The sequence below is a fragment of the Oryctolagus cuniculus genome, chromosome 6 (assembly GCF_051225735.1).
Source record: "Oryctolagus cuniculus isolate XC-2025 breed Fujian yellow rabbit chromosome 6, ASM5122573v1, whole genome shotgun sequence".
Classification (NCBI taxonomy): Eukaryota; Metazoa; Chordata; class Mammalia; order Lagomorpha; family Leporidae; genus Oryctolagus; species Oryctolagus cuniculus.
Genome location: NC_142872.1, coordinates 23,447,615 through 23,460,912, shown reverse-complemented (window position 1 = coordinate 23,460,912; position 13,298 = coordinate 23,447,615). Strand labels below are relative to the sequence as shown.

Sequence of the window (13,298 nt, the reverse complement as noted above, 5' to 3'; positions counted from 1 at the left end):
CCTGTGCTGCTCATCTGTGACCCAGCCTGGCCTGCATTAACAGGAAAAACATTGGCCCAAGCAGACACACGTGGGAGTGAGTCCCTGAGGCTTCCGTGGGGTAGAAGAACAAATAATCAGGACAGAATAGACGGTGAGAAGGCGGGCTGCCCTTCTGTTTACTGACACGCATCTCTGCTTCAAGCTGTTTTAAAAATGACCATTTCATTTGCAAGGTGATAAAAAAATGAATGGAAATTTACCTGTGTGCATCTGTGTAATTGGGCACCTATCTGCAGGATGAAAAATGGAGGCAAATTAGCCACAATGGGCCAACTCGCCGGCTTCCTGGGACTGCTGTCCTATTCTTCCTGTTCAATAGACGACGACGTCTCCTCCACCCAATTGGCCAAACACAGGTACTGTTGTCAGAGGACGGCTCCATTAGACGCCACAGGTGCCTGACACCGGCACAAAAGCCCTTGCCCTCCCAGCTTTTCAGCTTCGATTTTTCCTACATGAGCCAAAAAATAAATTTATTTTGTTGGCCAGAGATGATGAGTTTGACAGGTTTTTCCGAACAGAAGATAAAAGCGGTATTGGCTGGGGGATTGCAGCAAATTCCGTACATGGGGATACAGACAGCCTGGTGAACTGGAAAGAACCTTGGCACTTGGGATGGGGGGTCCGGGCCCCAGCCCTGACGGCAATGCTAGCTCTGGCCTCACGCTCCGGCCTCGCTCAGCGATGATGCTCTCAAGCCCCAGAGCACTGACCTGGAGCTAAGAAGTCTGCCGGGGAGGACTTTCCCCTACGTCTCCACGTGGCTCACACTCAAAGAGTGCTCAAATCACAGCACCGTGGCAGCCCCAGGTCTGTTGGGAGCACTGGACCCACCCTGGAGGGGGGGACGGCTGCCCAGGAGAGACGAGGGTGGGACAGTTTCCTCCGCCAAGGCTGCAGAGCCGACTTCAGCTCTCCTGCAAGTCTCCAGGAACATGGCAGACTGGAAGATTCTCTGCTGTTTGTTTATTTTCTTCATATTGAGACATTATGTATGGGGAATCCTAAAAAAACAGCCCCATGATCTCGCCACTGCACGGTCACAGCAGTGGTGTTTCTGCGTGTCTTCTCCCACGTACATGCGTGGATGGCCGGGTTTTCTTGGGTGATAACAGCTCAGAGGCTGTGTGACTGCAGCACCTGGGCTCTGCCTGGGGCGGGGTGCCCTGGTGACACTTCATCCCCCCACCCCCAAGAGTCTGGCTCCAAGCTGATGGGGCAGCAGGTTGGGAGGAGGCGGGGAGGTGGGTGAAGAGGGTGAAGCCGCACTGGGCCTGAGGACTGAGGGCTCCAAGGGTGGGATCCTGGGGTTGGAGGGGGAGCTGAGGGATGTGGGAAGCCTGCGAGGGAGAGCCAGTATCAGGAGAAAGACTCCCCAAGGGGCTGTGAAGAGGGACTCAACCTCGGCAGCTCTGAGAGTCCAGAAGAGGCTGAGGGGCCCCAGCAGGGGGGCTCCACACAGATAAAGGTGGGCGACAGCAGCTCTCGGGTCCCCCTTTTCCCATTGCCTGTGGATGACCAGTTTAGGAACAATCAGGCTGCTTTATGGATTGTTCTTTCTCACGCCTCCACTGCGGAGTGGCCAGGGACACGTGTTTGCTGCCTGGGCTGATTTCCGGTGCTGTGGGGCCAGGAGATGCTCATGGGGAGGGAAAAACACACAGACAGCACTGGGGGACATGGTGGTTTGAGGAGATGGGAGGGCAGAGTTGGAGACAGGGGCGTGGGTTTTCCAGCAGTTGTCACTTGTGGTGGTGTGTGCTCGAGGCAGGGGGTGCCTGGGTATGGGGTTCGGGGGGCCGGGCCCGGGTCCCCAGGAGCAGCGCTCGGAGGAGGTGGGAAGAGAAGCAGGCGCCGGCCGGGCAAGGGCACCAGCCTGCCTGTGATCCATCAAGTGCGGGCCGCAGATGCGCTCTCTAAGGGGCCCATGGGCCCCTGGGGCCTGTCACCCAGTGATGGATGACGCGGCCCCTTCCTCCCCGCCTCCCGCAGGTGCCTGCTTCCTGCCTCCGCCTGGCAGCCTCTCAGGGCTGGGGGAAAGCGCTGAGTGCTTAGAAAAGTGGCTTCTGAAACTTGCTGTGGCTGTCGCTGGGAAGGCCCGATGCCCCAGAGCTCCTGCAGGTTGGGGAAGGAGCTGAGTGAGGAGCGCTTGTGTGCAAGGGAGGCATTCCGGGGGCCCCGGCAGGCAGCGCTGGGGTTTCAAAAGCCAGAGGTGGTCCCTCAGGGGAGCTGCTGGGGATGGGGAGGAAATGCCAGCTGTGGGGGCTGCAGGGCCGTGCGGGCAGACTCAGTGGGTCCCTGGCAGCCCACACCTAGGTGAGTGTGGTGCCACACCTGCGCCTGGTGGGTAGGTGGCTGTCGCTGTCCTCTGGCGTGACTGGGTTCGCACACCTCGGGCTCTGGCCACGCTGTCCCGGTCAGAGCCCACGGAGCCAGGCTTGGCGGGGCAGGGAGGGGTCCCCGCACTTTGCAGGCTTTGTCAGCAGTTCCGTTTCACCTTTCCCTGAGGATCTGCCGGGTTACATGGCTTTCTTGAAGTTTTTCCTCTAAACCCAGGCCCACTGCTGAGCCGACAAAAGCCAAGTGCAGGAGGGGCTCATGTGTTCGCCATAAGGAAACCTGGTGTTTCTAAACCTCCCCTGCACACAGACCCGGCCGTCCCCAGGGGTCTGTCCTTGGAGCTGCAGCGTGTGTGAGTTCAAACGGTGTTTGCTTTCTTTTCCCCGAGGGGGCGGCTCCTTTGAAGGCATAAGTGGCCTGTGACAGAGGATGGTGCTGCCGGCAGCAGGCCTGGGCTGCTGAGGTGCCAAGACCTGAGCTTGCACCCTGGGCTGTAGGAGCTTGGTTCCCTGGTGTTGCAGAATTCCCACCTGAAGGAAGAGCTGAGGGTCAGCGCCCCCTTGTGGACAGTGTGTGACGGGGAGAAGTGTGGCTGTCCTGGGCTGTGCTGGGAAGGGGGTTGCGTCTCCGTGGGGTCACTGGCTGTGTGTGGGAGCAGAGCACTGCCCAAGGGTGATGCAGCCTTGTGGTCAGCGAGGAGCAGCCTGTTCTGGGGTCCCGGGGTGGGGACAGAAGTGGAATGGCCTGGACCTGAGACTGGGTGCGGTGGACGGTGACAGGCAAGGAGAGCCCAGGGACAGGAGGGTTGGGAAGGGGACTGAGCGCTGCCTTCTCCCTGTGGTCCATTGTGCAGTTGAGCCGGGTGGGGAGCTTTGTAAGGGAAATGTCGCGAGATGGTGGGGGTGGGGCTGCCAGGCTCAGTGGTATGGGTGGGCAGGGGCACAGGGCAGCGGCTCGAGCCTGAGGGGTGCGGGGCTCTCAGTGCTGGGGAGACCCCATGCACACGCCTGGATCTGCACATCACAAGCTCATGAGAACGCCTGACTGAGTGTGGTGTGTCCCTTGCCCCTCAGTGGTTCCTGAAAGGTATTTGCCCTCTTGGGAAAGGTGGCAGTGATTCCCGAGACCCCCTCAGAGACTTGGCTGCTGTGAACGTTTGCATCCGTCTCTGGAACGTCTTCCGGAACGTTCTGTGTGCTCTAAGGTGCTCTGTTAACGCAGTGCGTGCCACCCAGCAACACTGGAAATCTCCTTGGAGATTTGCAGTGAGCATTTGCGTCTCCTGGCGCCCTTGCTGTATTGCCGTGATCCCTGAGCTGCCCAGAGGCACACAGAAGCCCTTGGGTACAGCAAGTCCTGCACAGTCCTGCACGAGTCTCCGTGCCGTGCACACCTGGGGGCGCTCAGACGACCTCATTCCCTCGTGCGCACTGCGCTGTGGACTCAGAGGCTCCCAGTCTCCTCCCGCGGTGAAGACCAGCCCAGCGTCCACCCTCCGGCCTGCTGTGCCACCCCAGCTCCCGGCAGACCCAGGTGAGCCGCAGCCGTGTCTGTTCCCTCAGGGGCCTTTGCAGCCTGGGTTTCTGATGATGATTTCCTGGCTCCCTCGGCGCGTCCAGCCTCATGGCCCGTCTGCACCTTCACCGCCAAATGCAGCTCACCTGGGACCAGGGAGCTGTGCGGAGGGCAGGCTGGCAGCAGCAGCTCCATCTGTCCATCGCCTCCAGCCAGTGGCACAGGCCCTGGACCGACTGTCTGGATTTGCCTTTTTTTTTTTTTTTTTTTGACAGGCGGAGTGGACAGTGTGAGAGAGAGACAGAGAGAAAGGTCTTCCTTTGCTGTTGGTTCACCCTCCAATGGCCGCCGCGTCTGGCGCACCGTGCTGATCCGATGGCAGGAGCCAGGTGCTTCTCCTGGTCTCCCATGGGGTGCAGGGCCCAAGTACTTGGGCCATCCTCCACTGCACTCCCGGGCCACAGCAGAGAGCTGGCCTGGAAGAGGGGCAACCGGGACAGAATCCGGCGCCCCGACCGGGACTAGAACCCCGTGTGCCGGCGCCGCAAGGTGGAGGAGTAGCCTAGTGAGCCGCGGCGCCAGCCTGGATTTGCCTTTAGTGACGAATTCGCAGAGGAAGTTGTTCGGCTCTTTGAAAACCCCTTGGTCCAGACACGAGGGTCAAATGGAACATGGGAAAGAGACCATGGAGCTTGCAGAGGGGGCGTGGCCCAAAGAAGGGGTGTGGCCCAGAGAAGGAGAGCTCTTCTGGGGTGGGGCATCTTTGAGAGTGTTCTGGGGCAGCTTGGGACAGGGTGATCTCTGCTCTCCTCCCTGATGGATCAGGGAGTTGGGCCCTGCTGACCGGAGCCTGGAGAACGGGGCCTGGCCAGGGACTGCGTGCCGTACTGGGTTGGGAGCTTTGTCACTTGTCCTGCAGCAGGAACTTGGCCCTTCCAGGGTGGGGGTTTCCCTACTGATAGAGATGGGTGGGTGACAGGTGTCTCCTGGAGCTTGTCAAGGGTCACATAACAGTGTGTCCACCACGTGTCCCCAGTGCTGCCTGGATCCCTCTCAACCAGTCTGGCCTGGTAGCCATCCTGGAAGGGACTGTGCTGCCATCGGAGTGTGGCTCAGGCAGAACCTGAACTCTCCCACCCACAGGGCCTGTCTGAGGCTGGGGCTGCCACAGCTGACGTCAGTGTGTGTCGGGCAGAACCCTGGTAAGCCGACCTCATGGGGACGGCCCTGTGACCCGGCTCCTGATGGATATCCTTGTGGCTTCGCGTCTGTGTCTCTGGGGTGGGGTCTGCCCTGGACACAGAGACAGCCATGCACAGGTACCTCCGAGGCTGTGGCAGGCCCTGTGTCCTGACCTTGTCATGGCCCTGGCCTCTGACTTGGCCCCAAGCCCTAGATGACCCCAGAATACCTAGAGAAGTGGCAGGGCCTGGGGCTGTGCGTCTCTGGCGGTGAGCACCCAAGTTCAAGGGCACGGGCACATCCACCTCCAACGGAGAGAGTGAGCAGCTCTGCACAGATGATGGATTTGCATCCCGCGTTGCCGTTTGCCAAGGTGTCTGAGAGGCGCGTAGCAGATGGTGCTTGGGAACTCCCTGGGTGTCCACAAAGCCGGCGCCACGTGGAATCCCACTATTCAAATGAGACAGCAATCTGGGAAGAAAAATAGGCCTTCTTCTCTCTCCAAGCTAAAAACTGGAGACGCCCCCCGCGTCCTGAGGTTTCCTCGCAGTCAGCAAGAGGCAGACAGACCTGGGCCCACGTGAAACAGGGCCAGGCGGAGGGGCAGGGCTGCCCCCTGGGCTGCAGCCTGGAGACCCGAGGTGGAGCCAGCGGCCTTCTGCTGCCTTCAGTAGGCTCGGCTTAAGCTGCTGCTGTGTGGAATCGGGGCAGAGAGCTGAGGGCTTCAGTGGCTGGGTTTCCTGACACACACCTGGGTTCCAGCCTGGTTATGCCAGGCTGTAAGGCCTTGAGCCCAAGACTTGGGCTCTGTCAGCCTCAAGCTGCTCATTGTTACAAACCAGCATTGGGGGTGTGTCTCTTGGGGTCCACGCTGTGGTGCCGGTTCAAGTCCTGGCTGTTCCACTTCTGATCCAGTGCCCTGCTAATGCCCCTGGAAAGGCAGTAGAGGATGGCCCAGGTACTTGGGCCCCCGCACCCATGTGAGAGGCCTGAGTGGAACTGCTGGCTCCTGGCTTCGGCCTGGCCCAACACTAGCTGTTGCGACCATCTGGGGAATGAACCACCAGATAGCAGATCTTTCTGTCTCTCTTTCTAACTCTGCCTCTCAAATAAATAAACAGTAAAAGACAGTGCCTCTTATTCTAAGTACTTTTTTCCTCTCTCAGAGACGAATTTCGAGGATCTCAAGGAAACTGGACACTGCTCAGTTGCAGGTGGGGAGTGGCTGCGACTGTGCAGGTGTGTGGGCGAGCCCAGGGCCCTGGCCTTTGCTTGACTGCTCCTTGTCCACGTTTTGCTGTGTCACTTGGGCTTGGGGGCATTTGGCTTTTGCTGTCCCTTTCTCTGGAGTTTGGTCCCATTAATGTTTATGAGCAAATGAATCTTGGATTGCTGCTCTGGGCCGCGGGGTGACTGCTGGCTCGGGGAGGGCCATCTGCTGGACATCTCCATGGCCTGTCCTTGGCTTCCACTGCGCTCCCTCCAGGAGGAAGAGCAGGTGAATGAGGGCGTGGCTCCAGTGCAGGCGTCGCTTCCCCCATCTGACTTTGGGGCCCTCCGCCACCTGCCTGTGGTGGGACCTGTAGCCAGAGGGTCACCCTGCACGGTGGGAATGGGCAGGTCCCATGGGGACCCTGGAGGGCCAGTTCGTCAAGGAGATGCATCACCTCTTTTCCCACAGGGCAGGGCCGGCCCCCCATGGGCTTGGGGTCTCAGGCAGGAAGATACCTCACGTCGTCTTTGGAGCAAGAACCCACCTGGCTCGTTACTTCAAGGGCTGGTGTGTGATGCCGCTGGAGCCCGAGGCTGGGGTGCATGTATCTTCCCGTCTCCGAGTGCACATTGCCCTCACTGGGACCGGCTGTTGAGAGCAGTCTGCTTGGGCCTGCTGGAGGACCAAGGGGGGGCACTGTGGAGCAGGTATATTTGGTGGGGGCTTTAGCAGGCCGTCTTCGAGAGACGGAGCTGGAGGGAGGGGCAGCAGGTGCCTTGTGGGGCTGTCGCCGGGGCTGCGAACCAAGCAGGAGGAAGGTAGTTGTGTCATCACAAGCCGCTGTCTCTCCAGGGCCCGGACGAGCTGACTCTAAAACCAGAGTTTGCTTTTGGGTTTTCAATTTACAGGCAGGGACAGATCGGTGCAGATTCACTCTCATGTCCTGTGCAGCAGCGGAGGTGTGCCTGGTAGCAGGGGTGAGGGTGACAGGGCAACACACGGCCCAGGTGTGCAGGGCCTCCGGGGTTAGTGGGAACATAGGGCAGTCCATAGTCCACGCCCGTGCCCAGCAGCATGGCAGGGTGGCCAGCAGAAGGGCATGGGGGCACTAAGGACAAGGCCCCCTTGGATGCGAGGGCTTCTGGAGAAGGAGTGGGGCGGGGGTGTCCCCAGGTGGAGCTGGGGTGAGAGGCCTCAGAGCCCGGGGGTGTTTCCAGAGGGAGGAGGGTGGTTGGGCCAGAGCCTCTGGGGAGGGAAGTCCTGGGAGGGCGTGGGAGGGGCTGAGCCCAGTGAGCTGCAGGGGTGTGGGGAGCAACTCGGACTAGACTAAGTTACTGAAATTAAGACTTATTCTATGCATCTGCTCTCCCACAATATGGCGCTGGGAGAGGAGGAAACAGCTTCTACACAGCTGCCTCCAGTTCAACCAATAAACAGCAGGAGCTGATCCTGCTCCTGATTGGAGGAGAGCAGCGTACTCGGCGTGTGGGTAGCAGAGTTGGGATTGGTGGAAGAGGACTATAAAGGAGGAGAGCGACAACATGCACCAGGAACATGCACCAGGAACCTCCATGGAGGTGGAGGGACGGCAGCCAACCCGGGAAGAACCAGCAGCAAACCTGGGAAGGGCCGAGCAGACAAAACAACAGTGCAGGGTCTTGTGTCGTTCCTCTGTGAAGAGGGGGAGCGACACAGGGGCTTCCAGCGTTGGGCCTGTGCAGGCTGAGCCATCCATCAGTCCCTAAGCGAGCGTGCGCTATGTGAGCTCTGTGTGCCGGACACCGTGTGCTGGGGACTGGATGTTCCCGAGGGAAGAGGGCAGCTAAGTGTCCCTCCTGTAGGAATTTACGTTCAAAATGTAGGGAAAAACAGACATGGATATAACGTGTAAGGAGCGTACAAGGGGGATGGGTTTGTGTGGGTGCCCAGAATGGAATCCATGTATAATCTTTTCATTTAACTTAAGAAAATTAATTTATTTGGAAGGCAGTGAGTCAGGGAACGAATGAGACACACAGCCAAAGAGAGATGTGGCAACCATCGATTCACTCCCCAAATGCCCACAACAGTCGGGCCGGGGCTACACTGAAGGCAGGAGCTGGAAACTCAGTCCCGGTCTCCCTCGTAGGTGGCAGGGACCTCAGGGCTAAGCCATCACTCACTGCCTCCTGGGTGTGATCAGCAGGAGGCTGGATTGAAGCAGAGCCAGAGCCTGAACCCACCGACTCTGCTATGAGATGTGGGTGCCCCCAGCAGCCTCTTAATGGTGGCAGCCAATGCCTGCCCATAAATGCGCTTGTTGAAGACCCTTCATATATGCATGGATTTCAGTGTTTTTTTTTTTAAAGTTTCTTTGCACCTTTTTTTTTAAAAGATTTATTTATTTATTTGAAAGGCAGAGTTACAGAGAGAGAGCGAGAGAGAGACAGAGACAGAGACAGACAGGTCTTCCATCTGATGGTTCACTCTCCAATTGGCAGCAATGGCCAGAGCTGCGCTGATCTGAAGCCAGGAGCCAGGAGCTTCTTCCAGGATTTCCCAAGCCATAGTGGAGAGCTGGATTAGAAGTGGAGCAGCTGGGTCTGGAACCAGTGCCCATATGGGATGCTTGTGCTTCAGACCAGGGCGTTAACCCACTGCGCCACAGCGCCGGCCTCTTCAGCGTTTTTATACCAAAACAACCTTGTCGTTGAATTCTACTTTTCCGTGGACTTTTGGAAGTGCCATCGTATACAGGATGCTAGGAAGAGGTGAGTGCAAGGATAAAGCAGTGAGTCTCTGGGGTGGGGGATGGGCACAGTGTGCGTGTACATGCATGTTCGGCTATGTGCATGTGTGTGAGTGTACATGCGTGAGTGTGCATGCGTGTGCATGTGTGCACACACAGGTCGTGGTTCTAACCAGGGTAGCACAGTCAGCTCTGTGTTACTCAGCTTTCTGCTACTCTAACGAAAGACGTCTGAGTGGAGCATGTTAGTGGAAGGATTATTTCAGCTCATAGTCCGGGGGTTTGCAGGCTAAGATTGGGAGTCCCTGTGAGTCTGGTGTCTGACGGAGGCAGAGTGCCACAGACGGAGGAGGCGGAGACCCAGGGGCACACTGCTTGCCTCCCGAATGGTCTCCCTATCGGAACCATCAGGATTTTTTTTTTTTTTGACAGGCAGAGTGGACAGTGAGAGAGAGAGACAGAGAGAAAGGTCTTCCTTTTGCCGTTGGTTCACCCTCCAATGGCCGCCGCGGCTGGCGCACTGCGGCTGGCACACCGTGCTGATCTGATGGCAGGAGCCAGGTGCTTCTCCTGGTCTCCCATGGGGTGCAGGGCCCAAGCACTTGGGCCATCCTCCACTGCACTCCCTGGCCACAGCAGAGAGCTGGCCTGGAAGAGGGGCAATGGGGACAGAATCCGGCGCCCCGACCGGGACTAGAACCCGGTGTGCCGGCGCCGCAAGGCGGACGATTAGCCTAGTGAGCCGCGGCACCGGCCACCATCAGGATTTGATCATGGACTCCACCTGGCAACCTGGTCCCATCCAGTCACTTCCCAAGGCCCCAGCTGCAGATGCCATGGCTGGGTCCAGCCTGCACCCCGGCCACTAATCCCTTCACTGCTAGCACCAGGCCTAGGGGTGCAAACGCCTGCGTGGTCCGGGGGAGCTCAGTTCCGTTCATTGCAGCTTCCCCAGGCTGACGACAGTCGAAGAGCCTGGGATGGAGGTGAGGGCGTTAACCAGGTGGGTATCTGGGCAGGAGCGGGCCCTCAGGTGTCAGAGGAGCTGATGTGGGGGCCTGCTTGGCACGCCAGGAGCAGGAGGAGGCCAGGGCAGGCACGGCGGAGAGGCCAAGGGGGAGAGGCAGAGGGGCAAGATGCCCGGCTCATGCAGTGGGACGTGCTTCCGTCCTGGACACGCATGATTTCTGAACGACTGAATGGGTGTGAGGACGTGGGTAAACGTGGGTGACTGTGCAGCGTCAGGTGGCACAGGTGGAGTGGGCCGGGAGCCCTCTGAGACATGCTGGGCCCCCATGCCTGTTGCCATCTGTGTGGAGGTTGGGGGAGGGGGCTGCTGGCTTCCTCACTTGGAGTTCCGGAGCGAGGCCAAGGGCTGGGAATGGAAGCCTCGGGGCCGCTGGCTTAGCTGGGGTGGTCCCACCGGGAACTCGGGGGAGACGGCCAAGGGCTTGGTAGAGAGGAGGCCAGGATGGTGCAGGCTGGCGTTTAGTTTATAACCAGGCCCTCTGCTAAGCACTGCCCAGTGTTCTCTCCCTTCATCTCCACCAAGCGCCAGGGAAGTAAGAGCTGTGACGTCCCCTGTTTCATAGAGAGGAAGCTGGGAATCGGAGGGGTTCAGTAAATTCCCAAGATCGCCCAGCGACTGCAGGTCAGAGCAGAACTGCACGGGGCTCTGCTGACTCCTGAGCTGTGGGATCGAGGCCCGCTGTAGCCCTCTGAATCGCAGACCGCAACCACGGAGCTCTCTGGGCAGAGAAGGGCTCGGGCTGTGGTCTGGGAAAAGGCAGCTGCTCCGAGGGAGACCGAGGCAGGGGGCAGGGTTGGACCACCCAGTGAGGGGGAGCTGGACGGGGCCCAGGTGGTAGGGAGCCACGCTGTGTTGAGCCCAGTGTTGGGGGTGAACCTGTGTGTCCCCTACTGCCCGACATTCGCGTGCCGCGGCTCTAACCCCTGTTGGGCTGTGTCTGGAGATGAGGCTTCCAAGGGTGGAATTCAGGTTACGTGAGGTCAAGTTAAGGTTAGACAGGGACCCTGATCCAACAGGATTTGTGTCCTTACTAGAAGAGCTGCCAGAGGGCCTCCCCCCGAGGGGCTCCGAGGGTGCAGAGAGGATCTGTAAGTGTTCTCTGTTGGTTTCTGTCGTTAGAACAAAATCCCAGAGGCCAGGTTCTTGGAAAGGAGGGAGGTTTGTTTGGATCTCAGGTTTGCAGGCTGCACGGCTGAGATTGGGTGGCTCCGTTTGTTCGGCCTCTGGTGAGGATGGTGCCCACTAGGGGTCACGAGGAGAGAGCGTCAGGGAGGGGGAGTCGGGATGGGGGGAGGGGTGAAGCTCGCTCTTTGGTAATGACTCACTCTCACTGGAACTAATGGGAGTCCCCTGAAAACTGTCTTTCCTGTCTCCCCGTGGCAGTGCCCCAAGAACCTCACCACGTCCTCCTTTTTTTTTTTTTTTTTTTTTTAAGATTTATTTATTTATTTGAAAGTCAGAGCTACGCAGAGAGAGGAGAGAGAGAGAGAGAGAGAGAGGTCTTCCATCCGCTGGTTCACTCCCCAGATAGCCGCAACGACAGGAGCTGCGCTGATCTGAAGCCAGGAGCCAGGAGTTTCTTCCGGGTCTCCCATGCAGGTGCAGAGGTCCAAGCACTTGGGCCATCTTCTACTGCTTTCCCAGGCCATAGCAGAGAGCTGGATGGGAAGTGGAGCAGCTGAGTCTTGAACCGGTGCCCATATGGGATGCCGGCGCTTCAGGGACATCAGGCCAGGGTGTTGTGCCACAGTGCCGGCCCCTTCCCACCTCTTTTTAAAAATATTTATTTGAAATGTGGAGTTGCAGAGAGAGAGAGAGAGCGAGAGATCTTCCATCAGTTGGTTCACTCCTCAAATGGCCGCAATGACTGGGTGGGCTGATCCTAAGCTATGGGGAGCCAGGAATTCCACCCAGGTCTCCCACCTGGGTGCAGGGGCCCAAGCACTTGGGCCATCTTCCAGGTGCATTAGCAGGGAGTTGGATCAGAAGTGGAGCAGTCAGGACTTGAGCCGGTGCCCGTATGGGATGCCTGCATCGCAGGTGGTGGCTTAACCACCTATACCATGGTGGCTTAACCTGCTATACCATAGTGCTAGCCCCAGCTCCCACCTCTTAGAGGTGCCTGCCCCTCCCTACTGAGGACCAGGCCTGCAACAGGGAAACGTGGTGGGGGGGCACACCACATGCAGACCCCAGCTTCATGCCTGGAAGAGTTCCCTCGACACAAACTCAGCCAGCAAGCGTGAAGTTTGGACTTTCAGCTCCGCAGCGGTGAGAAAATCAATGCTGGATGTGTGTAAGCCACCCAGCCTGTGGCTGTCACCGCAGCCCGAGCCGTGGAGGCGCCCGTCACCCTGGTGTCCCTGCTTTGCCCTGAGCCATGTCTCCTTGCCAAGTCACAGGTCCCAGCAGTTGGGTAATTGGTTCCTTAAGGGACTCCTGCCTGTCCCTTGTCTGAACAATTCAGCAGATTTGAATGGACCGGAGGAGTCATTGAACAATTATCTAGTGATTAGCTTCCTTGTGGAGTCCTGAGAAAATTGCTGGAAGAAAATTGGTAAATTCTTTTCATTCTTAATAAAACCTAACATTATCTTGCTAATGCCGGGTATTAGGAGTTCAAAGTCATCTCTCTACCATTGATCTTCAAAGGGGGAGGTTTCCTGATGCGACTGGCAAGACCTGGAGAGACGGCGGTGAGCTGCCCCTGCATGGGGGTTTGGGAGCAGCGAATGAACCTGCTACGTGGCCACCCCTGCTCTCGGCTCCCTGAGCCCACTGAGGGGCAGGATCTCCTCAGAGGAGTTGGCAACTCTGGTTTGCAGAGGGGCAGGTCCTGGTGTCGTGTGGTTGAGCTGGTTTTAATGATGTGTTTATTTTTTACTTCAAAGAGTTAGAGAGAGGGAAAGAGACACTGGTATAACTCCTAGATGGCTGCATTGGCTGGGGCTGGGCTTGGCTGAAGCCAGGAGCTTCTTCTGAGTCGTCCACATGGGTGGCAGGGGCCCAAGCACTTGGGCTGTCTTCTACTTTCCCAGGCCATTAGGGAGCTGGCTCGGAAGTGGAGCAGCTGGAGTTTGAACCGGCGCCCATGTGGCATGCTGGCGTCGCCGGCAGGGGCTTTCGCTGCTGTGCCACAGTGCTGGCCCCTGGAGCTGGCTTGGAGGGGGGAGTGGGGAGCGTGCCCAGTGTGGCCAGCCCTTGGGAGGAGTGTATGTTTCTGGAGGTCTCAGTGTTTTCCTTGCCTT

At 58.4% G+C, this 13,298-nt stretch overlaps 1 long non-coding RNA gene across 7 annotated transcripts in view; it reads left to right on the top strand.

Annotated features, from left to right (window-relative positions):
• Positions 1-13,298, top strand: part of LOC149126052 (uncharacterized) — a 237,920-nt gene that overhangs the window by 95,139 nt on the left and 129,483 nt on the right. Inside the window, exon 3 of one of the 7 annotated variants that reach the window (XR_016236104.1) lies at positions 279-532. The exons of the other annotated variants lie outside the window; for them this stretch is intronic. This is a non-coding gene — a long non-coding RNA (uncharacterized LOC149126052). Of the gene's footprint in view, positions 1-278; positions 533-13,298 lie in introns of those variants that run through there. 7 annotated transcript variants of the gene reach the window in all.